Source organism: Aulonocara stuartgranti (genome assembly GCF_965226115.1).
Source record: "Aulonocara stuartgranti genome assembly, chromosome: 14".
In the NCBI taxonomy this organism is placed as follows: domain Eukaryota; kingdom Metazoa; phylum Chordata; class Actinopteri; order Cichliformes; family Cichlidae; genus Aulonocara; species Aulonocara stuartgranti.
In genome coordinates, this window is record NC_138950.1 from 37,229,587 (window position 1) to 37,254,204 (window position 24,618).

Sequence of the window (24,618 nt, forward strand, 5' to 3'; positions counted from 1 at the left end):
CCCGCACTTCCTGATAGTGTGGTTGTCACCCGGAGGGAAAAGGAGAGGAGGACTAGAGAGGCACAGTCATATAACCTTCGTCGTCGTGCACGCAGCCTTGATAGGCTTACTCCAGGCCAAGAAGTGTAGATAACAGACCAGAGAGCCAGCGGCACCGTTATTGGCAGCCACTCCACACCATGATCATATCTCGTGGAGGGACCTCGTGGGACAATTAGGGGGAATCGTCGGCATCTTGTTCCCATGAAATACTCTCCAGACCAAACTGAGAGCAATAATGGGGAGCCAGAATCTGCAGAAGCCGGGGAGCAGTGCTCCACGGACATGCCAGAGCCAGTTTCTCCAGAGCTTCCATCTACACCCAGAACCAGATCCGGAAGAGTGGTTGTGAGACCAACCAGATTGGACTTGTGACGGATCAGATGGAAAGGACAGTTTTACACAAGAATACCCCTCTTTCGTAGTATTGTTTGCACAGTAAGGGTAAAAGTGTAAAAGCTAAAAGGTTGTCATTTTCAAATATGCATGTTCAGAAGTTGGGAAAGGCAGGGGGTGTGACGAGTTAGCATGTAAGAATTTGTGTTACTTAACGGGTTAATTGGAGTTAAGATTTTCGTTATATAGTATTCCTTACAGGTAAGCGCAGGACCAGACCTTCCAGCCACAAAGGCAGAATAACCCTCTAAGGTCTGGTGAGTCAATGGTAGTCTACCCATTGATTCTAGAAAGGGTAGATGTGGTGTAACTGCATTGTACAGTAGATGTTAATGCAGCCAGTCAGTGTAGTTAGGCTGATGGCAGCTAGAGGGCGAGACCGGTGTGCTTTTGTATAGAATGTTATGTTATGTGGGGGCAGAGCAAGAACAAGAAAATAAAGTGTGGTTATGAATCGTACAGTGGACCCGGGTATAATTGAATAACACGACAGGGGGCAAGGTTTAATAAGAATATTTTCTTCTTCCTGCTCCTTTTCACACATGGTTGCAGTGCTTTACTGATAGAAAGTGTGGTTGGTTGGTCTGAAAGAACTAACTGTGGAAACTGTTGTACCAAGTGTGAAATAAATAAATAAATGAAATGAATGAATGAACAATGTCTCAATCCAGTCAATACTGCAGAGCCTCTAGTTGCAAATAGTGCTAATGCAAAATGGACCCATTGATTACCCAGTGTTTTATCTCATCAGTTCCAAGAATATTCCCTCTAATGGTTTAAAAGTTATTAAGGTGTTTTCTTGCAAATTTTAGATGAGCTCCATTAATAGTGTTTTTCACTTTACCAATCTTCCATGGATTCCATTTAACCCAGTGTCTTTCAGAGAATGGAGTCATAAAAACTAGGCTTTAGTGTTTGGAATTTAATGTCATTGTCAGGTTGGGTTAGGAGGACCCAAGAATGCAGTCAGGGAAGCAGCAGGAGGTCAAATTCAAGGCGTGCCCTTTAATGAGGCTGAACAGGCAAGAGACGAACATAACATGGGATGGGAACACAGATGGAGCACACTAGACAAGGCAGAAGAAGCAGAGCTGAACAGAAAGCACACAGGACAAGAGCATAAAACAGGAAACACAATCACTGAGATGCAGACTGACTACATACAGGGAATAGAGTGATGGGATGAAAAAGTGTGAGACAGCAAGAGACAAGTGACGGAGAGAGAGCGACACAGAAACATCACTGGGGAAACGGCCAACTAAACCTCAAGACAACTAGGAAACATAAGTCACACAGAGAACATAACAATAATGATTAAACAAGCCACAAAATCCATAAACACAAAACACTGGGTCAACAACGCAGGCATCTTAACAGTAATCTAAAAAGTAAATACAAAATTGTTCTAGTTATTTCGGATTCTAGTTATTTCACAACTTGATCCTGCATGCTAGCAAGATTTTTACAAAGCTTTGAATTGTGGCTGTTCAAAACACTTTAAAATACTGCTGTAAAAATTTAAGAATAACATATATTACAAATTACCTCAGTAATAAACCACTTTCTTTCTTTCGTTAGATGAAACTACATTAAGATAAAGTGTCATGTGTAGATGTATATACACTATCTCTATAGATATAGTTACATTTTTTTTTTTTCAAACTATAAGGCACACTTAAAATCCTGTGCTTGTCTGTGAAGGTTCTCAGTCATATCCAGGTCATCGTAATCTAAGGAGCTCGGAAAGAAAAGCGTCTGGACTTCTTTAAGTTGCTTGAAGGCGTTTTACCTCTCATCCAAGAAGCTTCTTCACATCTGAACTGAAGAAGCTTCTCGGATGCGACGTTCTACCTCTTCTTCAGTTCAATTCAATTCAATTCAATTCAATTTTATTTATATAGCGCCAAATCACAACAAAAGTCGCCTCAAGGCACTTCATAGATACAGAGAAAAACCCAACAATCATATGACCCCCTATGAGCAAGCACTTTGGCGACAGTGGGAAGGAAAAACTCCCTTTTAACAGGAAGAAACCTCTGGCAGAACCAGGCTCAGGGAGGGGCGGCCATCTGCTGCGACCGGTTGGGGTGAGAGAAGGAAGACAGGATAAAAGACATGCTGTGGAAGAGAGACAGAGGTTAATAACAGATATGATTCAATGCAGAGAGGTCTATTAAGACATAGTGAGTGAGAAAGGTGACTGGAAAGGAAAAACTCAATGCATCATGGGAATCCCCCGGCAGCCTAAGTCTATTGCAGCATAACTAAGGGAGGATTCAGGGTCACCTGGTCCAACCCTAACTATATGCTTTAACAAAAAGGAAAGTTTTAAGCCTAATCTTAAAAGTAGAGATAGTGTCTGTCTCCCGAATCTGAACTGGAAGCTGGTTCCACAGAAGAGGGGCCTGAAAACTGAAGGCGCTGCCTCCCATTCTACTTTTAAATACTCTAGGAACAACAAGTAGGCCTGCAGAGCGAGAGCGAAGTGCTCTAATAGGGTGATATGGTACTACAAGGTTATTAAGATAAGATGGGGCCTGATTATTTAAGACCTTGTATGTGAGGAGCAGGATTTTGAATTCAATTCTGGATTTAACAGGAAGCCAGTGAAGGGAAGCCAAAACAGGAGAAATATGCTCTCTCTTTCTAGTCCCTGTCAGCACTCTTGCTGCAGCATTTTGGATTAGCTGAAGGCTTTTCAGTGAGTTTTTTGGACATCCTGATAATAATGAATTACAGTAGTCCAGCCTGGAAGTAATAAATGCATGAACTAGTTTTTCAGCGTCACTCTGAGACAGGATATTTCTAATTTTAGAGATGTTGCGCAAATGGAAGAACGCAGTCTTACATATTTGTTTAATATGTGCGTTGAAGGACATATCCTGGTCAAAAATGAGTCCAAGGTTCCTCACAGCGTTACTGGAGATGTGGTAATGCCATCCAGAGTAAGAATCTGGTTAGATACCATATTTCTAAGCTTTTCAGGGCCGAGTACAATAACCTCAGTTTTATCTGAATTAAGAAGCAAAAAGTTAGCGGCCATCCAGGTCTTTATGTCTTTAAGACATTCCTGCAGTTTAACTAATTGGTGTGTGTTATCTGCCTTCATGGATAGATAGAGCTGGGTGCCATCTGCATAGCAGTGAAAATGTATGCTATGTCTTCTAATGATGCTGCCTAAGGGAAGCATGTATAATGTAAACAGAATTGGGCCCAGCACTGAACCCTGTGGAACTCCATAATTAACCTCAGTGTGTGAGTCTATTAGATAGATATGATACAAACCACTGCAGTGCAGTACCTGTAATACCTACAGCATGTTCTAATCGCTCTAATAGGATATTATGGTCAACAGTATCGAACGCTGCACTAAGGTCTAGCAGGACAAGCACAGAGATGAGTTCACTGTCAGAGGCCATAAGAAGATCATTTGTAACCTTCACTAAAGCTGCTTCTGTCCTGTGATGAACTCTGAAACCTGACTGAAACTCTTCAAATAAACCATTCCTCTGCAGATGATCTGTTAGCTGTTTGACAACTACTCTTTCAAGGATTTTTGATATGAAAGGAAGGTTGGAGATTGGCCTACAATTAGCTAAGACTGCTGGGTCTAGAGATGCTTTTGAGTAAAGGTTTAACTACAGCCAGCTTGAAGGCCTGTGGTACATAGCCGATTATTAGAGATAGGTTGATCATATTTAAGATCGAAGAATTAGTTAATGGCAGGACTTCTTTGAGCAGTTTTGTAGGAATGGGGTCTAAAAGACACGTTGATGGTTTGGAGGAAGTAATTATTGAAGTTAACTCAGAAAGATCAATTGGAGAAAAAGAGTCTAACTTAACATCAATGGTACTAAGAGAAGCTGTAGATAATATTGCATCTGTGGGATGATTATTGGTAATTTTTCCTCTAATGATAAAAATTTTATTTGTGAAGAAGTTCATGAAGTCATTACTAGTTAACGTTAAAGGGATGGTTGGCTCAAAAGAGCTCTGACTTTTTGTCAGCCTGGCTACAGTGCTGAAGAGAAACCTGGGGTTGTTCTTATTATCTTCAATCAGTGATGAATAGTAAGATGTTCTGGCTTTGCAGAGCGCTTTCTTATAAAGCAGCAAACTATTTCTCCAAGCTAAATGATGATCCTCTAAATTTGTGACACGCCATTTCCTCTCCAGATTACGAGTCATCTGCTTTAGGGTACGTGTTTGAGAATTATACCACGGAGTCAGGTACTTCTGATTTGAGACCTTAGTTTTCACAGGAGCTACAGTATCCAGAGTCGTACGCAGTGAGGAGGTAAAATACAAGATAATCGACCTCTGTTGGAGTAGCGTTCAGATAGCTGCTCTGCTCTATGTTGGTACAGGGCATTGAAGATGATAACAGTGGGTGGATTATATTCTTGAACTTAGTTAAAGCGCTTTCAGAAAGACATCTACTGTGATAAAGTCTACTCTCCACCGCTGTGTAATCAATTATTGTAAATGTAAATGTTATCAGGAAATGATCAGACAGGAGAGGGTTTTCAGGAAACACTGTTAAATGTTCAGTTTCTATGCCATATGTTGAAACAAGATCTAGAGTGTGATTAAAGTGGTGGGTGGGTTCTTTTACATTTTGAGAGAAGCCAATTGAGTCTAATAACAGATTAAATGCCATGTTGAGGCTGTCATTTTTAGCATCTACATGGATGTTAAAATCACCCACAATAATTATTTTATCTGAGCTCAGAACTAAATTAGATATAAAGTCTGAGAAATCAGACAGAAACTCTGTGTAAGGCCCAGGTGGACGATAGATGATAACAAGTAAGACTGGTTTCTGAGTTTCACAGCTGGGGTGGACAATGTTAAGCATCAGGCTCTCAAATGAATTAAAAGTCTGTCATGGTCTTTCATTAATTAATAGGCTGGTGTGAAAAATTGCTGCCACACCGCCCCCTCGGCCTGTGCTTCGAGATTTCTGGTAGTTAGAATGACTCGGGGGTGTTGATTCATTTAAACTAACATAATCATCCTGCTTCAACCAGGTTTCTGTAAGGCAGAGTAAATCAATTTGTTGATCAATTATTAAGTCATGTACTAACAGAGACTTGGAGGAGAGAGACCTAATATTTAATAATCCACATTTCACTGTTTTACTCTTTGGTTCAGATGTGGATACTGTATTGTTCTTTCTTTGTAATTGTTTATGTTTAAGTTGTTTGTTACTGGTTTTTAGTTTGTTTTTTGTCTTTTTGGAAGCTGACACAGTCTCTATGGAGATGGGTTTTTGGGGGGGGGGGGGGGGTAGCAGGAGGAGAGAAGCTGCAGAGAGGCGTGTAAGACTTCAACTTTGCTTCCTGGTCCCAACTCTGGATAGTCATATTTTGGGGGGTTTAATAAATTTGTCCATATTTCTAGAAATGAGAGCTGCTCCATCCAAAGTGGGATGGATGCCGTCGCTCCTAACAAGACCAGGTTTCCTCCAGAAGGTTTGCCAATTATCTATGAAGCCCACATCGTTTCTGGGACACCACTCAGACAGCCAGCAATTTAAGGAGAACATGCGGCTAAACATGTCGCTCCTGGTCTGATTGGGGAGGGGACCAGAGAAAACTACAGAGTCCGACATTGTTTCGGCAAAGTTGCACACCGATTCAATATTGATTTTAGTGACCTGCGATTGGCGTAACCGGGTGTCATTACTGCCGACGTGAATTATGATTTTACTGAATTTACGTTTACCCTTAGCCAGCAGTTTTAAATTTCCTTCAATGTCGCCTGCTCTGGCCCCTGGAAGACAATTGACTATGGTTGCCGGTGTCTCTAGCTTCACATGTCTGAGAACAGAATCACCAATTACCAGAGTTTGACCCCCGGCGGGTGTGTCGCCGAGTGGGGAAAAACGGTTAGACACATGAACGGGTTTGTGGTGTACCTGGGGCTTCTGTTTAGGACTATGCTTCCTCCTCACCATCACCCAGCCGCCCTCTTTCCCCATCTGCTTGGGGTCTGTCGGGGAACAGCTAGCGGGGCCTACGCTATCTTCGGCTGCACCAGCTACAGGGGCCTGGCTAGCTACGGGTGAATGAAGGGTGCGAAGCCGAGTCTCCAATTCAGTATTCCTGGCCTCCAGAGCTGCAAATATGCTACATTTGTTACAGATATCATTACTGCTAAAGGAGGCCGAGGAGTAATAATAATAATAATAATGGATTGGATTTATATAGCGCTTTTCAAGGCACCCAAAGCGCTTTACAATACCACTATTCATTCACTCTCGCATTCACACACTGGTGGAGGCAAGCTACGGTTGTAGCCACAGCTGCCCTGGGGCAGACTGACAGAAGCGAGGCTGCCATATCGCGCCATCGGCCCCTCTGGCCAACACCAGTAGGCAAGTAGGGTAAAGTGTCTTGCCCAAGGACACAATGACCAGGATGCGATTCCCAACCCCCTGAGCCACGGTCGCCCTAAACTAAACAGTAACTAAACATCTGACACAATGAGCAAGAAAGTGCAGGAGGGACAGGTGAAGTAGCCATGGTGCTAACGAGTCGGCTACGAGCTAAGCTAAGCTAGCGAAACAGTACAGAGACAGTGAGTGAATACTTTGGCTATAAATTAGGTAGTGAGTACACAGAAAGTGTGCTTCGGATGAAGCACGTGAAGATTATACTATGAAAAAAGAATGTATTTAAAAGTTGTTAATTTAAATTGCTAAGCAAATAAGCTACTCAGAAACACCACTGTGTTTGAGCAGGAACAGGAAGTGATACTCTACCGCAGAGCGAGCGAACACCAAGTGACAGCGCCACCAAGAGTTCTGTTAGATAAAGGTTGTTGCTGTATATCCTAGTGGTGTGGATGAGTGAATCGATGTCTTGTTCACTCCTGGCGTACAGGTTGATGCCATTTATGTAGAGGAGGTGGTTGACGATTCCATTCCATGGTCGGTACCCGTAGCCAGTCTTGTCAGTGATCACACTGGCCTTCAGGCCTATGCAGAAGAGTAGTGGAGACATGGTATCTCCTTGGTAGATCCCACTCTTGAAGGTTGACTTGTGCCACCAGTGTTGTTCTCTGCATCCTCATCAAATTCCTGATCAATTCTCTTCGGGTCCTGTTGATCTTGAATAGGTCTGGGGATTCCAGGATCCATGTGTGGGGCATTGAGTCATAGGCTTTCTAATAATCAATCTAGGCAGTCCAAAGGTTGGTTAACCTGTTCTTCTAGCCTCCGCTGACTGCTCAGTCTGCCAGTAACTAGTGTTTTCCACCTCTGGTATTCTTGACAATCCTTTTCTGTGCCCTGCTCATATATTGACCCATGTGCCTGTTCATCCTAGCCACTCCTGACAGGAGCTTCCATGTGGTACTAAGGCCAGTTATTGTAGTTGGTTTGGACCTGTGCCTTCTGTTGGTCCTTGGGGATCAGGACTGCCCGGCCTTCAGTAAAGCAATCTCAAGCAACTGTTCTGTCTGCCAGTAGCTGGTGTTTTGCCTCTCTGGTATTCCTGCCAATTCATTTATGTGCTCTGCTGATGTATTGAGCCATGTGCCTGTTCATCTTAGCCACGTGGTGCTGAGGAAGGTGGGCCAGTACTGGCCAATAACCAAGTACAAGTACAAGTAGGACTGGGGAAGAAGGGACTTCACCAGTCCCTCCCCGATCAAGACTGTCTGGCTTTCAGCCTTTCCGGGTGTCTCTCGTTAAATAGCAGCTGGTTCTTTTGTGTTGCCAGATGCTCATGAAGTACAGTCAGCTTTTTTAGCCAGTAGGCGTGAATCATGTCAGCGCCTGGTGCTGTCCAACTCTTCATGCTGGAGAACCTTTCTTGGATGCCTTCCACTGTGATAGTTACAGGCCCCTGTTGAGAGAGGCTGCTGTGGTCTGCTGTTAGCACCATTAGCCACTGAGCATAGCTGTTATGTGTTGTGTTCCAGATGCTCTTCCAGTATTGTTCCATCTCCAGCCTTGATGGGGTTGCTGTTCTCATGTTGTTCCCCTGCCACTGAGAGCACACCTTGAATGATTCAGTAGGGTACAGCTGGTTTATTCTCCTGCCTTCTATCTCTCATGTATAACTATTCAAGCAGCTAGCCAAGGTTGTGAGTCTTTGCTTAGCAGCTTCCAAGGTATGAACAACTTGCTGTACTTCTTAGGCACCCCTTTCTTTATTGCACCTTTCTGTAGCTCCAGTAGTTGGCTAACTTTGCTCCATGCTAACTTGATCTTAGCCTCGACTCTCCTTCTCTATGGAGGGCACTACTCCTTGGGGCTATTCATTTTGTACCCAAGCATCTCTGTGATTACTGCTGCCATAGTTTAGATCTTTTTTTTTTCTGTAATGGTCGCAGTAGGGATTGTCCATAATGCTACTTTCACTTCTTCTAGTAGACCTTCAGAAGGTACTTCACTTAATCTTGGTAATTGGCCATGGAGAGTCCCGGTCTCCAACTTCGCCATGATCCTATCTTTCAGGTCAGCTGCTCTCGCACTCAATGCTCCTTCTGTCTCGGTGGGAGTGATGATATCTCCCCCTTGCCCTGACATCCTGGCTCCCCCTTGCTGTAGCATTTGTGTTGCACTTATTGATCTCCAGTTGTGATAGTAATTCCTGCTTCTGAATGTTGGAACACTGAGCTACTAGTTGTTTGGCCTTCAGTGTAGATGTTGGCTATCAAAGATCCAAACATCCCACATCCAACTTCATTTAACCTCTTCCACTGGGGTTACTTGCATAATGGCATTCCAATATTGCCCTGTCCTTATCTCTTGGTCATTTATGCCTTCTTGTTCCAGTAATCCACTTCTCATCAGTGTGTTCTAGTTCCTCAACTCCTGACGTACACCTTCTTGGGCGATGTCGAGGACTTCATTTATCTCTTCCTCACTCATATCTGAGCTAGGCTTGGATAGCGTGTAGTTTTACAACTATGCTATCCTGCTGAATAAGTGTGTGGGTGTGTATCGTATATATGCTTGCTCGATCTCTCTCTCTCTTTAAAAAATAAAAACAAGAGTGACAACAGTCACGAAAAGACAGTCAAAACAACAGTGGCACTAAAAAAAGTGTTTCTAAAACATACACCATAGCACGTTTCATGACCATCTTGCAAACATTACCTTTCAGTTTTGCTGCTACTTTTCTGTCACACCCCTAGCACCGGTCCCCACCCATGCTACCCTGCCTGCATTGTGTTCTTCATCTCTCTTGTGCAGTGTCTGATGTATTGATTGACTGACCTCAGATATTTAAACCAATCTACTGTTCACTATCTGTACTCCTTGCATTTTCACTTTTTCGCCCGTCTCCCTCTCATTCACACATGTGTATTTTGTTTTATCTCTACTGATTGCCATTCCTCTTCTCTCCAGCACATACCTCCACCTTTCCAGACTCTCTTCCACCTGATCCACCTGTTCCCTCTCATCTGAAAACACCATAGTCCACAGAGATTCCTGCCTGTCCATCAAATTTGCAAACAAGAAGAATCCCAGAGGAGGCACTTTGAACCCATCTGTCACTCTTACTGCATACCTCACCACTATCTCGTTGCGTTCATACATGTCCTGCACCATCATGAAACCATACGGTTCGCTGATCATAATCTGTCTTTTCAACCTAGCTTCAGCATCTTTTTCCCATAGTGTCATGGTATAGCTCTTCAACTTTATTCCCCTGTAGTCAGTACAGTTCTGCACATTAACGTTTTTCTTGAAAATCAGTACCAGCACACTTCTTCTCCATTCCTCAGGCAACCTCTCAATATCCAGGATTGTGTTAAACAGTCTGATGAAAATGTCCACTGCCCTCTCTCCTAGACATCTCCATACCTACACAGGTATGTCGTCTGGACCAGCCGCCTTTCCACCCTTCATAATAATTCATTATTATCAGGATGTCCAAAAAACTCACTGAAAAGCCTTCAGCTAATCCAAAATGCTGCAGCAAGAGTCCTGACAGGGACTAGAAAGAGAGAGCATATTTCTCCTGTTTTGGCTTCCCTTCATTGGCTTCCTGTTAAATCCAGAATTGAATTCAAAATCCTGCTCCTCACATACAAGGTCTTAAATAATCAGGCCCCATCTTATCTTAATGACCTTGTAGTACCATATCACCCTATTAGAGCGCTCCGCTCTCGCTCTGCAGGCCTACTTGTTGTTCCTAGAGTATTTAAAAGTAGAATGGGAGGGAGAGCCTTCAGTTTTCAGGCCCCTCTTCTGTGGAACCAGCTTCCAGTTTGGATTCGGGAGACAGACACTATCTCTACTTTTAAGATTAGGCTTAAAACTTTCCTTTTTTCTAAAGCATATAGTTAGGGCTGGACCAGGTGACCCTGAATCCTCCCTTTGTTATGCTGCAATAGATGTAGGCTGCCGGGGGATTCCCATGATGCATTGAGTTTTTCCTTTCCAGTCACCTTTCTCACTCACTATGTATTAATAGACCTCTCTGCATTGAATCATATCTGTTATTAACCTCTGTCTCTCTTCCACAGCATGTCTTTATCCTGTCTTCCTTCTCTCACCCCAACCGGTCGCAGCAGATGGCCGCCCCTCCCTGAGCCTGGTTCTGCCGGAGGTTTCTTCCTGTTAAAAGGGAGTTTTTCCTTCCCACTGTCGCCAAAGTGCTTGCTCATAGGGGGTCATATGATTGTTGGGTTTTTCTCTGTATCTATGAAGCGCCTTGAGGCGACTTTTGTTGTGATTTGGCGCTATATAAATAAAATTGAATTGAATTGAATTGAATTGAATTGAAAATTGAATTGAATTGAATTGAATTGAAAAATTGAATTGAATTGAATCTTCTTTACAGCTGCCCTGTCATTCCCTGTCCTCCACCCATCCTCCTCTCTCATTTACTTTATTCATTAACTCCTTAAAGTACTTCTTCCATCTTCTGAGCACACTCTCTTCACTTGTTTCCTTTTCCGTCCTTAATACCCCTAACCTGCTGCACATGCTTTCAACTTTGATTTCGTTGCCTAGCCAAGTCCTTTTCTCCTTGTTCAGTGTCCAGCATCACATAAACAAGCCTTTTCATTTGCCTTTTCCATCTCTCTAAGCCATTACTTGTTTTAAACATTTACAGCCTGCAGTACAGTATTATATACTAGCATGCAGCAGCTGCTGAAATACATTGTCCAATGTCACCTCCACAAATGTATCTTGCCTGTAGACAATAGCAGGGCTCTCCAAATGATTACAGCTACTCTATCCATTCTCTGGAATTCAGTCTCACTTTGAAGTGCCTGACCTTTTTAGGGTGCCTCATGTGATGATTTAAGCAGCGCCCTTGTCTCTACCTGAAAACCTCCTCATTTCCATGATTAACTCTGGGAGCTTTGCTTCCTGCTGCTCATAAAATATACAATGGCCATTATGCTGCTGACCTTCCAGATTCTCAGCCTAATATATTTAGGATAAAAAATTAATATGTGGTTGCAAATCATTATCAATGATGTCTCCCAGCTGCTTCCTGTCACTGATGTGGAGTGGGAAAAAAATGGAAGAGGCGCAATGGAAATGATATAAAAAGTAAGATGTCAGAAATAAAGAGAAAGAAAAAAGTAGAAAAGGAGGAAAGTGGATGAAGCAAAATGGAATAAAAAGGGGCTGAACTGCCACCCTAAAGCCTAATCACTAAACCTTGTTAGGTTTAATGGAAGCCGCAGCTTTACTGCTTGAGTAAGTGAGCTCATGGGAGCTTGGAATCTTATAGGAAGGTGGAATAAGAAATACTTGTATGAAAGCACACATTATAAGAAACCCCCACCCACACCCACACTTTCAGTTTGAATTTAATAGTTACCACCATTTGAGATTGCGCATTTATTAATCACTCCCTGCAAAGGAAAGTTTGCAAATATGAAAATTGCAAATAGTACACAGGGAGCATCTAAAAGTAGCTTCTTTTTCTTTTTTTTCAAATAAATCAAAATGAGATCAGATCAGTCATATTTACACACATAAATTTCATGTGGTGAATATTTAAAATTAAAAAGAAGAAATTATTAAATAAATATTGGGTTAGTTTTTTAAGTTCACAAGCTGCTCTGCCTGTCTGTTACTATGAAATTACAGCTTATATTGCATTTTATTTATTTATTTATTTTTTATTCTTTTTTTATTTTATTTAATAAGGAACGTAAGATAAAAACAACCTATGAAAACACAAATAAACCGAAATAAACAAGCAATCGAAAATAAACAAACGGGTGTACCATCTAGTCATTTAAACATATATACACATATATATACATACATATACATATACATACATATATATACACACACATATACATACCTACATGCATACATATACGCCTATACATACTTACATACATACGGACATACACATATATACACATAGCAGTTCAAAAATATGGCATACAAAATTACAGAGATTCAAACAAAATCGGGTCTCCTTGACGAAATATAATGTTTCCATTTATCCCAAATCTCAATGAATATGTCATATTGAAATCTGTTAAAGAAGGAAATTCTTTCCATTGTAAACAATCCATAAACAGTCTCATGCCAGTCATTAAGTGATGGAATTTTCACACTTAGCCATTTCTTAGTAATAGTCTTTCGGGCAGCCAGACTCAGAATACCATATAACAGCTTGGACATTTTATCTACATTCACTGAATATAAATATCCAGACAAAAGTTCATCCCAATTAAAGGGGAGTTGCATACTAAAAATGGTCTGTAACTCAGAGTGAATCGATACCCAAAAAGTGTTGATCAATGGGCAAGACCAAAACAAGTGGAAGTGTTTTATTCCTTGAGCCCCACAGTTTCTCCAACAGCTAGAGTGATTAGAATAGTGTTTACTTTGTGCAGGTGTAATAAAAAAAAACCTGCAGAGACTCTTCCAACCAAAACATCTCCATATATTAGAACTAGAAATTTTCCACTGAAAGACACACTGCTGATACCAGATATCATTTGAAATTGCTATATTTGTTTCCTTTTCCCATTTTTGTTTAATGTAGATAGTGTTCAACTTCTTAACCTCTTGTAAACCCTTGTACAATCTAGAAATCACCTTCAGGCCAGGATCTGCATGGTAAGCCTTTTATTCTACTGTATATAGTATATTATTTTATTCTATTCTGTACAGCTGTGTACTGTATTTATTCTTATTGTATTCTAATTTTTGCGTCATAACTTTTGCACTGTCCACTTCCTGCTGTGACAAAACAAATTTCCCACGTGTGGGACTAATAAAGGTTATCTTATCTTATCTTATCTTATCTTATATATTCAAAACGGGTTAAGAGAAAAGATCTGTTCTCTTAGGTATAAAGTTATGTAGATGATGCCTGATTTGAAGAAACCTGAAAAAATCCATATTGCTTAACTGTTATTGATCTTTTACTGATTGGAAGTCCCTAAGAGTTCCCTTATCATAAAACATACAATATGCCATTAAGCCTTGTCCTGCCCATTTTTTATATCTTGCGTCTAACTTATTGGGTAAAAAAATCAAGATCATAAGCGCACCATCTTAAGATAGTGGCCTCTTCATTCCAATCATTCTTATTAAGAAATTGTAACCAGAGTTTTAAAGGCAAGTTAATCCATTGGTTTCCTTGATTAATTTGTTTTTAATAAGTGTCACGTCCCCTAAGCTTGCCTGAATCAGAAAATCTCTTGAGACAACTGTTTCTATTTCTTTCCATCTTGCTTGGTAGTCTACATTGCACCAACATGCTAGGATCCTCAGTTGAGCTGAAATATACACTCAACAAAAATATAAACGCAACACCTTTGTTACTGCTCCCATTCCCCATGGGATGGACGTAGAGACCTAAAATTCATTCCAGATACACAATATAACCATCCCTCCCAAACAGTGGTCACAAATCAGTCCAAATGTGTGGTAGTGGGCACATCTGCTATATTGAGATAATCCATCCCACCTCACAGGTGTGCCACATCAGGATGCTGATCTGACATCATGAGTAGTGCACAGGTGTACCTCAGACTGCCCACAACAAAAGGCCACCCTGGAATGTGCAGTTTTGTCTCACAGCAAAATGCCACAGATGCCACAAGCAATGAGGGAGCGTGCAATTGGCATGCTGACAGCAGGAATGTCAACCAGATCTGTCGCCCGTGCATTGAATGTTCATTTCTCAACCATAAGCCGTCTCCACAGGCGTTTCAGAGAATATGGCAGCACATCCAACCGGCCTCACAACTGCAGACCTCGTGTAACCACACAAGCCCAGGACCTCCACATCCAGCAGGTTCACCTCCAAGATCGCAACCCAGACAGCTGCTGGAACAATTGGTTTGCACAACCAAACAATTTCTGCACAAACTGTCAGAAACCGTCTCAGGGACGCTCAACTGCATGCCCGTCGTCCTCATCGGGGTCTTGACCTGACTCCAGCTCGTCGCCGTAACAGACTTGTGTGGGCAAATGCTCACAATCGATGGCGTCTGGCACGTTGGAGAGGTGTGCGCTTCACGGATGAATCATGGTTCACATTGTTCAGGGCAGATGGCAGCTGAGAATGTCCCAGTTCTTGCATGGCCAGCATACTCACCGGACATGTCACCCATTGAGCATGTTCGGGATGTGCTTGACCGGCGTATACGACAGCGTGTACCAGTTCCCACGAATATCCAACAACCTCGCACAGCCATTGAAGTGGAGTGGACCAACATTCCACAGGCCACAATTGACAATCTGATAGACTCCATGCGACGATGTGTTGCACTGCATGAGGCAAATGGTGGTCACACCAGATACTGACCGGTTCTGGGTCCCCAGACCCCCAATAGCGCAAAAAACTGCACATTCCAGGGTGGCCTTTTGTTGTGGGCAGTCTGAGGTACACCTGTGCACTACTCATGATGTCAGATCAGCATCCTGATGTGGCACACCTGTGAGGTGGGATGGATTATCTCAATATAGCAGATGTGCCCACTACCACACATTTGGACTGATTTGTGACCACTGTTTGGGAGGGATGGTTATATTGTGTATCTGGAATGAATTTTAGGTCTCTACGTCCATCCCATGGGGAATGGGAGCAGTAACAAAGGTGTTGCGTTTATATTTTTGTTGAGTGTAGTAATCTTTCAAACATGGGAACCCCAACCCCCCTTTATCTTTAGCCAACTGGATAGTTTGGTACTTAATCCGTGGTCTTTCCCCCTGCCATATGAACCTAGAGATTACTTTATTTTTCAGTTATTTCAACTGGGAGTGTTAGGAACGGATAAAGCATCCTAGGCAAAATATTCATTTTGACTGTATCAATACGTGACTCAAAATTTAAAATTGGAATTAAGTTCCATCTTTTAATATCCTCATTTATTTTATAACACAAAGCTTTAAAATTTACATGATATATTTTAGAGAGACCTTTAATGATATTTACTCCAAGTTACTCCAACTCCCAATTCAAGTTAACTTTAGACTTAATTTCCTGATTTGGCTTATAATTAAAAGTTAAAATCTGAGTCTTCGATATATTTAGTTTATAACCTGATAGTGAGCTAAATGGTAAATGGCCTGTATTTATATAGCGCTTTACTAGTCCCTAAGGACCCCAAAGCGCCTTACATATCCAGTCATCCACCCATTCGTGATGGCAAGCTACATTGTAGCCACAGCCACCCTGGGGCGCACTGACAGAGGCAAGGCTGCCAGACACTGGCGCCACCTCTGACCACCACCAGTAGGCAACAGGTGAAGTGTCATGCCCAAGGACACTACGACCGAGACTGTCCAAGCCGGGGTTCGAACCGGCAACCTTCCGATTACAAGGCGAACGCCCAACTCTTGAGCCACGGTCACCCGTCTCAAGAAGTAATAACAGCTTGGGGTAAGTAATATTTGGATTTGTCAAGTAAATCAAAATATCACCAGCAAACAAGGAAATCTTATGTTCTCAACCCATGATCTTGACTCCAGTAATATTAATGTTTTGTATAACACTTTGACTCAGGGCCTCTATGAAAAGGGCAAAGAGTGAAGGACTAAGTGGGCAACCCTGGCGTTTCCCTCTCTGTAGATTGAAAACATTAGAAAGCGCCTATTGACTTTGATTTTTGCCCTTGGTGATTTATATAATGCTTGAATGACATGATAAACAATTGATGAAATCCAAACTTACCCATAACTTTGTATAGAAATTCCCAATTAACCCTATCGGAAGCCTTTTCAGCATCTAAGCTCATAAAGACCATCTGAGTTTTATTTTTAACTACATAATCAATAACATGTAATGTTCGGCGAACATTATCTTGCGTTTGTCTCTGCTTAATAAAACCAGTCTGATCCAAGCTAATTATCTGAACAAGAATATTTTCAATTCTTTTGGCAAGGATGTATGTAAATATCTTATAGTCTTGGTTAAGAACACTAATAGGGCGGTAATTTCCACAGTCAAGCCTGTCCTTTCCTTCTTTAGCTATTAAGGGAATAGAAGCCTCATTCCAAGATGGGGGAATTGAATGTTGTTTTCATCAAGGGGATCAATAACTCTTTCATTTGCTTATACCAATCTGATGGAAATCCATCTGGGCCTGGAGATTTATTGGGTTTTAATTTTGAAATAGCTTTTTTAATTTCAATTTCGGATATGTCCTTGATTAAGGTTATATTTTGGTTTTCAGTCAGCTTTGGTAAGCAAAGTGAGTCCAAGAAGGATATCATACCTTTATCATCCACTCTAGGTTGTGTGTATAGATCTTTGTAGAATTTTAGAAAAGCTAGCTGAATGTCTTCCAATTTGTACACGATGTTATTTGTTTGAGGATCCTTTATTTTGTGAATTATGTTATATAATATTATATTGCATTTTAAATGCCAAGGAACATGTCCACAATAAAAAACTACAGGATAATCTATGACTGAACTCTTGAGGTGTATCCTCATGTCAAACAGAGCCAAACTTTGATTGAAATGAGAGGAGTGTAATCCATGTAAATTAAAACTCCAGGCTTCAGATTGTATTTTCTACTCTAGGCTATGGATGATGTCAGTGAGGATGGAGATCCCTAACATTATTATTCCAGGCACAAATACACTGCTGTTCAGTTTTTCCGGTTCCAAGTAGCACCCAGTTAGGAGACAAGCAGCTTGAAGTGAAACAATATTAAAAGTAAAATAATTTGTTTTAAACAGTGAATGAATTAAAAGGTTGCACCAATTCCTAGTATAAGTACAATGTTTAACAAATTTATTAGACCACTGCCCAGTCTGATATTTATGATTTTAAGCTGAGCTGATAAAAAAAAACTTTTAAGATCTTTAAGAAGTTTTTTAAGATACTTAATTCCAGGTACTGACTTGTAGTCATGAACAGGAAAAAATTATTAAAAATTATTCATTTTAGTGGTTGAATGTTATGTTTGATTAACCCTCAATGGTATAAATGTAGTCTGTTGCAGGGCTAACACAGGGAGACAGACAGAGAGACATTCACACTCACATTCACACATAAGGGCAATTTTAGAATAACCTAATCCCACTAACTGGATGTCTTTGAACCCACGCAGACACAGGGAGAACATGCAAACTCGAGGCAACAATGTGCAACAAGGGTACCAAAATGTTTTCTGTATTTATTGATTTAGTACATTTCTGAGGAAACAAATAATTTATTAAAAATTTCTATTTTTATTTTAACAAAAATCAAGTTGATTTTTATATCTGTGTTTAATGCAACAACTAAATAAATGGTCAATGGACTGCTTTTAGCTTTTAGCATGGAATAACATGACTCATTCACACACAGTCATACAAGCTACTTTTCTACATCTAAGTGCTTTCTTTCCAATGTTCACACACATAATCACACTCTGATTAACATGTTGGTAGCAACTTGGGTTCAGTATCTTGCCCAAAGATACTGAGCAGCCAGGGATCAAACCACCAACCTTCTGATTAGTAGATGATTTGTATGAATTACTTGTGGTGGTTGTGGCTCACCTCCTGAGCCACAAATCACAAATAACTGTTTGTGTATCTCTGTGCCTCTGCTCATACACTGGTTATGTATGATACCATGCGCAATGAATGGGGCTGTATGTGCAATTGTATGTAGAGCTGTGTGTCTGGATGTCTAACTACTCTCTGTGGAACTTTATCAATCAGAGGCGGATGCCATATTTGTGTCATTTGACCTTTGGAGTTCCATTGAATCCTGGTACCTTACATTTCACTTCATATAGTCCTCTCCAAGCTACTGACACCCATGCCCCCACACCCACATACACACCATCATTTGCATCCATACACAATTGCTTACCCGCATACATCACATATGTAGGTCCCTAGGCTCCAAACTGTTCCTCAGACTTGATTCTGGGATCCTTTAGTACTTGCTGTCACTCTTATCCAGTTCACTGTCCTCACAGAGTGAGGGACCTTATGATATCCAATCAAATTCTTTCTTCCCATAAAATGTTCTTTTGCTTTCCTGCAAGTTTGTTCATGCCTATTTTAGTGCATGATTTGTTTGCTTTCACACCCCATCAATCAATGCTCTCAAAAGTGATCCCAATCCTCAAACACACCTGATTCAAATGACTGACTGGGTGTTGTCGTGCAACTGCCTGATAACAGACTGACGATTTGAATAAGGTGTTTTGGAGTGAGGAAGCACCTAAAAACCTAAAACAAAATCAGAAGGACCAATTTAGAACCACATATTTACCATGTGTTAAGAAAAGTGGCCTAATTGCATAATGTTTCTCTGAGGCAACCAACCAAAAAATGCATTTTTAGTAAAAAAATGAACTAAGAATCAGCCTTTAAATAACTAGAAATACTTCTTCAGATATTCATATACATGCACATATTTGTTTTAATAGCAGCTATAACTGTGTCACATGTAGATTTGGCTTTGATTGCCCATAGTTCAAAGGTTAAACCAGGGGTCCTCAATCCCAGTCCACGAGGGCTGGTGTCCCTGCAGGTTTTAGATCTCACCCTGGGTCAACATACCTGAATCACATGATTAGTTCATTACCAGACCTCTGGAGAACTTCAAGACGGTAATTTATCTATTTAATTCAGCTGTGATGGATCAAGGACACATCTAAAACCTGCAGGGACACCGGCCCTCGTGGACTGGGATTGGGGGCCCCTGGTTTAAACCCTCATCTAGTCCTCATTATACTGAACACTGAAGTGTTTTGTGTCACAAACTAAATAAATTAATAAAAAAATTAAGGGACAGGGTAGTTACCAAAAATGCGGTTAGTCGCTTGAGGGCAACTCCATGCCATCTGACTTAATATAGGTGTCCTAATAAATTTGCTAAGCACTGTATAAGGTATAAAGTATAGAGCTACTCAAATAGTTTCCTAGAAGAAAAATATGGAGCCAGAATTAAATAAGATCTTTTAGAAGTAATAATAGAGTCAGACTTAGCACTCAAATACAGTGGGGCAAAAAAGTATTTAGTCAGCCACCGATTGTGCAAGTTCCCCCACTTAAAATGATGACAGAGGTCAGTAATTTGCACCAGAGGTACACTTCAACTGTGAGAGACAGAATGTGAAAAAAAAAATCCATGAATTCACATGGTAGGATTTGTAAAGAATTTATACGTAAATTAGGGTGGAAAATAAGTATTTGGTCACCTCAAACAAGGAAAATCTCTGGCTCTCACAGACCTGTAACGTCTTCTGTAAGAAGCTTTTCTGTCCCCCACTCGTTACCTGTATGAATGGCACCTGTTTGAACTCATCATCTGTATAAAAGACACCTGTCCACAGCCTCAAACAGTCAGACTCCAAACTCCGCCATGGCCAAGACCAAAGAGCTTTCGAAGGACACCAGGAAAAGTATTGTAGGCCTGCACCAGACTGGGAAGAGTGAATCTACAATAGGCAAGCAGCTTGGTGTGAAAAAATCAACTGTGGGAGCAATCATCAGAAAATGGAAGACATACAAGACCACTGATAATCTCCCTCGATCTGGGGCTCCACGCAAGATCTCATCCCGTGGGGTCAAAATGATGATGAGAACGGTGAGCAAAGATCCCAGAACCACACGGGGGGACCTGGTGAATGACCCGCAGAGAGCTGGGACCAAAGTAACAAAGGTCACCATCAGTAACACACTACAACGGCAGGGAATCAAATCCCACAGTGCCAGACGTGTTCCGCTGCTGAAGCCAGTGCATGTCCAGGCCCGTCTGAAGTTTGCCAGAGAGCACATGGATGATACAGCAGAGGATTGGGAGAATGTCATGTGGTCAGATGAAACCAAAGTAGAACTTTTTGGTATAAACTCAACTCGTCGTGTTTGGAGGAAGAAGAATACTGAGTTGCATCCCAAGAACACCATACCTACTGTGAAGCATGGGGGTGGAAACATCATGCTATGGGGCTGTTTTTCTGCCAAGGGGACAGGACGACTGATCGGTGTTAAGGACAGAATGAATGGGGCCATGTATCGTGAGATTTTGAGCCAAAACCTCCTTCCATCAGTGAGAACTTTGAAGATGAAACGAGGCTGGGTCTTCCAACATGACAATGATCCAAAACACACCGCCCGGGCAACAAAGGAGTGGCTCCGTAAGAAGCATTTGAAAGTCCTGGAGTGGCCTAGCCAGTCTCCAGACCTCAACCCCATAGAAAATCTGTGGCGGGAGTTGAAAGTCCGTGTTGCTCGGCGACAGCCCCAAAACATCACTGCTCTCGAGAAGATCTGCATGGAGGAATGGGCCAAAATACCAGCTACTGTGTGTGCAAACCTGGTAAAGACCTATAGTAAACGTTTGACCTCTGTTATTGCCAACAAAGGTTATGTTACAAAGTATTGAGTTGTATTTTTGTTATTGACCAAATACTTATTTTCCACCCTGATTTACGAATAAATTCTTTACAAATCCTACCATGTGAATTCATGGATTTTTTTTTTCACATTCTGTCTCTCACAGTTGAAGTGTACCTCTGGTGCAAATTACTGACCTCTGTCATCATTTTAGGTGGGGGAACTTGCACAATCGGTGGCTGACTAAATACTTTTTTTGCCCCACTGTATTTGGATAAAGCCAAACAGAAAAATGGCTGCACTTAACAGTGTCATCGCAAATGAATAATTTAAAACCTAGCCAAATCGACATTCTCCTAGGTGAAATGATGCCCTTGGATAAAAATTTTAAAAACGTAATGAATGGGTTAAAAGGAAAGATGTGAAAGAAAAAGGAAAGAAATGGCTGAAAAGTGAATAGTGTCAGAATCTGACTAGAAGGAAAAGGAGAATGATGGGAAAATAGAGCAAGGGAAAATAACAAGAAGAAGAGGAGAAAAGGATGAGGATTTGATATGTAGAATAACACCTGCGGTTAAATGCAATTCACTCTCATCTTCAATTTACTTTCATTATTAAAAGTGACTCCAGTGCAAGAATGTGGCTGAGCCACGGCAGCAAATTAATTGCTCATGGATTATCTGCCCTCTTCTTTTGTTTATTTACAGACCTCTTTAAAAATTGCTTGGCTAAAATGTCTTATCAGCTTTTCTTAACTAAATTAAAATGGTTTCCTCCCAGGGTAGACAGATTTAAACACAGGTTGAATTTAAATAATGTTGGACATGCATTAAAGAATGTCAGGCAGATCTAGTAGGTGGTCTGTTATACACTAGCAGTGGGATTCTAATTTCGTTTATCAAAGGATCATGCTCATTAACCTACTTTAAATGTGTTTTAACTTTAGAGAATACCAGTGTTACGGCAGCGGTGGCAGACGTGTGGCTGTTGCACAAAATAAATCATCACGAAGAGTGCTTCTTGTTCAAATAGCTCTCTACCAATGACCTGCGGCCTGTGAGGAGTTTTGGAGCTTTCAGTGGTGCAGTGAAAATAGGAGTTGAAAAGAATTGGATCACTGACACACATAACATTAGTCAGTACTCCATGCTACTATCTTCCATATATTCTTATTCTTTTATTAGTGACACCGTGCACTCCTTGCTTTTCACAAAATCCAGAACTAAAGTAGCAAATGCAGAGTTCCACATTTATGGGTGTATATATATATATATATAGATATATATATAGTTCAACTATGACAGCGTGGTTCCTATGGATATGTTTTTTTTCTCCAACCTTATAGGGTGGAGAATTAGTTAGTTGGTCTGGAGAATGCATTTTTCAGGTTACTTCCTATTCCAGCAAATTCCATTACATATACATTAGTAGCTTCTCACTGTCAAGATCCCGGGGTCTGTGTTGTGGAATTCTCAATGTAGAAATCTGGGCTGGGGAGACACACAGAATATGTAAAAAGGAGAGAAGAAAGCAGCTCCAGCTATGAAGCCCTTGGGTGATCTTTGTTCAGTCTCCTCTCCTTCACCTGGTCAAGCTTTCCAGAAATGCGAAGGAGTTCTGGGGTTGCAATCTTATCTTAGGGCATAATAAAATCTCATGGCAACATAGAGTATGTATCATCAGATAGCTGAGATGTCCAGAAACTTGGAGAACAGAATGTTGGTCTCTTTCAGATGTGTTTTTACATTTAGAGATCAGGAAAACCTTTCTAGATATACTGATTCAAACTGTGTGTTTGCATGATAAAGATGTCCAAAGAAAATAAGTAGATTATTTATTTATTTAAAGTAGATAATATAAGGATGAAGATTTGTCGATAATGTGCTTAGCCCAGTCCAATCAGTGGTGACAACATTTACTAACCCTTGTTCAGATGGCAGACCTTCTTTCATTGATGTCAGTGAACAAGAGTCTGTGTCAGCTGGAAAGCTAGAAATCCGTACCTAAATTCACACAGGCTGCTGTGGGGAGGTTTGAGTGGCATACTTGTCAGTAGCAGCTCCTACCCTGACTGTCTATGTTTGGATATTTAAAAGTGTTATTTGCCTTCTACTGCTCTTGGTGTTTCCTATCTCCCTAGTTATCAGGTGTGTGTCTGAGTTTAACTTTGTACTTTATTCTCCCATGTGATATAGTTTGTTTAAAATATTTGCTCCTGGTTTATTTTAAGTTGTTTTGTAAGTTTTCAGTAATAAAGCAGTTTGAGTTTTACTTTAATTTTCCAGAGTCTAGCCTTTGAGAGGCTAGCCTTCTTCATCTTCTTCTGTGAGATTTCCATCACTAATGTGGGACAAAAAAGCTGATGTGCATCGTAAACCAATGCATAGATCAGTATTTCACTCTCATCATTCACTGGATCACAAACCGGGTGTCATCAGGACACTACAACACAGAGTGATCACCATCCCCACAGATACAGGTGCCAGGGAGCCAGAAGAACATCATATTAAGAAGGCCCTGAGTAAATGTGTTTATCCCAGCTGAACACCTAATGAGTGCTCCAGGGCACAGCATCAGGCCCTGACAAGTGTCCAACCTCTGTACTGCCTAGATTGATTACAAGAAGGTACTGAGTCACAGGATCACTGGATCCTGGAATGCCTAGAACTGTACAATATTAACAGGACCCAAAGAGCCTGCATCAAGAACTCAACAGGAATGTGGCTTACAACACTAGAAGCCAACTTCAAGCCCATAGAACAAGTCACCATCAGGTGCGGGATCTAATCCCCTCAGTGAGATCATCAACAAGACTGGCTACGGATACCGACTACGGAACGGAGCAGTTGTCAGCCACCTCCTCTACGTGGGCGACATCAACCTGTATGCTAAGAGTGAATGAGACATTGGTTCACAGATCTACACCACCAGGATCTACAATAATGACATTGGCATGTCAGTCTGATTGGAGTGTAGTCCGATGGTAACGAAGAGAGGCAAGGTAGTCAGAACTGAGGAGATCAAACTACCAGAAGGCAACATTGCAGATATTGAGGACAAGTACCTGGGAATCCCACAGACAAATGGGAATCATGAAGTGCCAATGTGGTCAGGCAAGTCCTGAGGAGTCAGCTGAATGGTAAGAACAAGATCCGGGCTATCAAAACCTACGCCCTGCCCGTGATGAGGTACCCTGCTGGGATAATAAGCTGGCCAAAGGAGGAGATAGAAGCCACTGACATTAAGACGAGGAAGCTTCTGACCATGCATGGAGGGTTTCACCCAAGTGGAGCACCTTGAGACTGTAGGCTAAGCGGAAGGAAGGAGGCCAGGGACTAGTGAGTATCAGTACCACAGTCCAGGTGCAACAACAAACATCCACAAATACATCAGGAAGATGGCCACAGCCAACACCGTGCTCAGTGAATACTTTA

The 24,618-nt window shown here is 41.4% G+C and overlaps 1 protein-coding gene across 1 annotated transcript in view; it reads left to right on the forward strand.

The window, feature by feature from the left end:
• sez6b (seizure related 6 homolog b) overlaps positions 1-24,618 on the forward strand; it is a 234,341-nt gene that overhangs the window by 97,202 nt on the left and 112,521 nt on the right. The window lies entirely within an intron of this gene.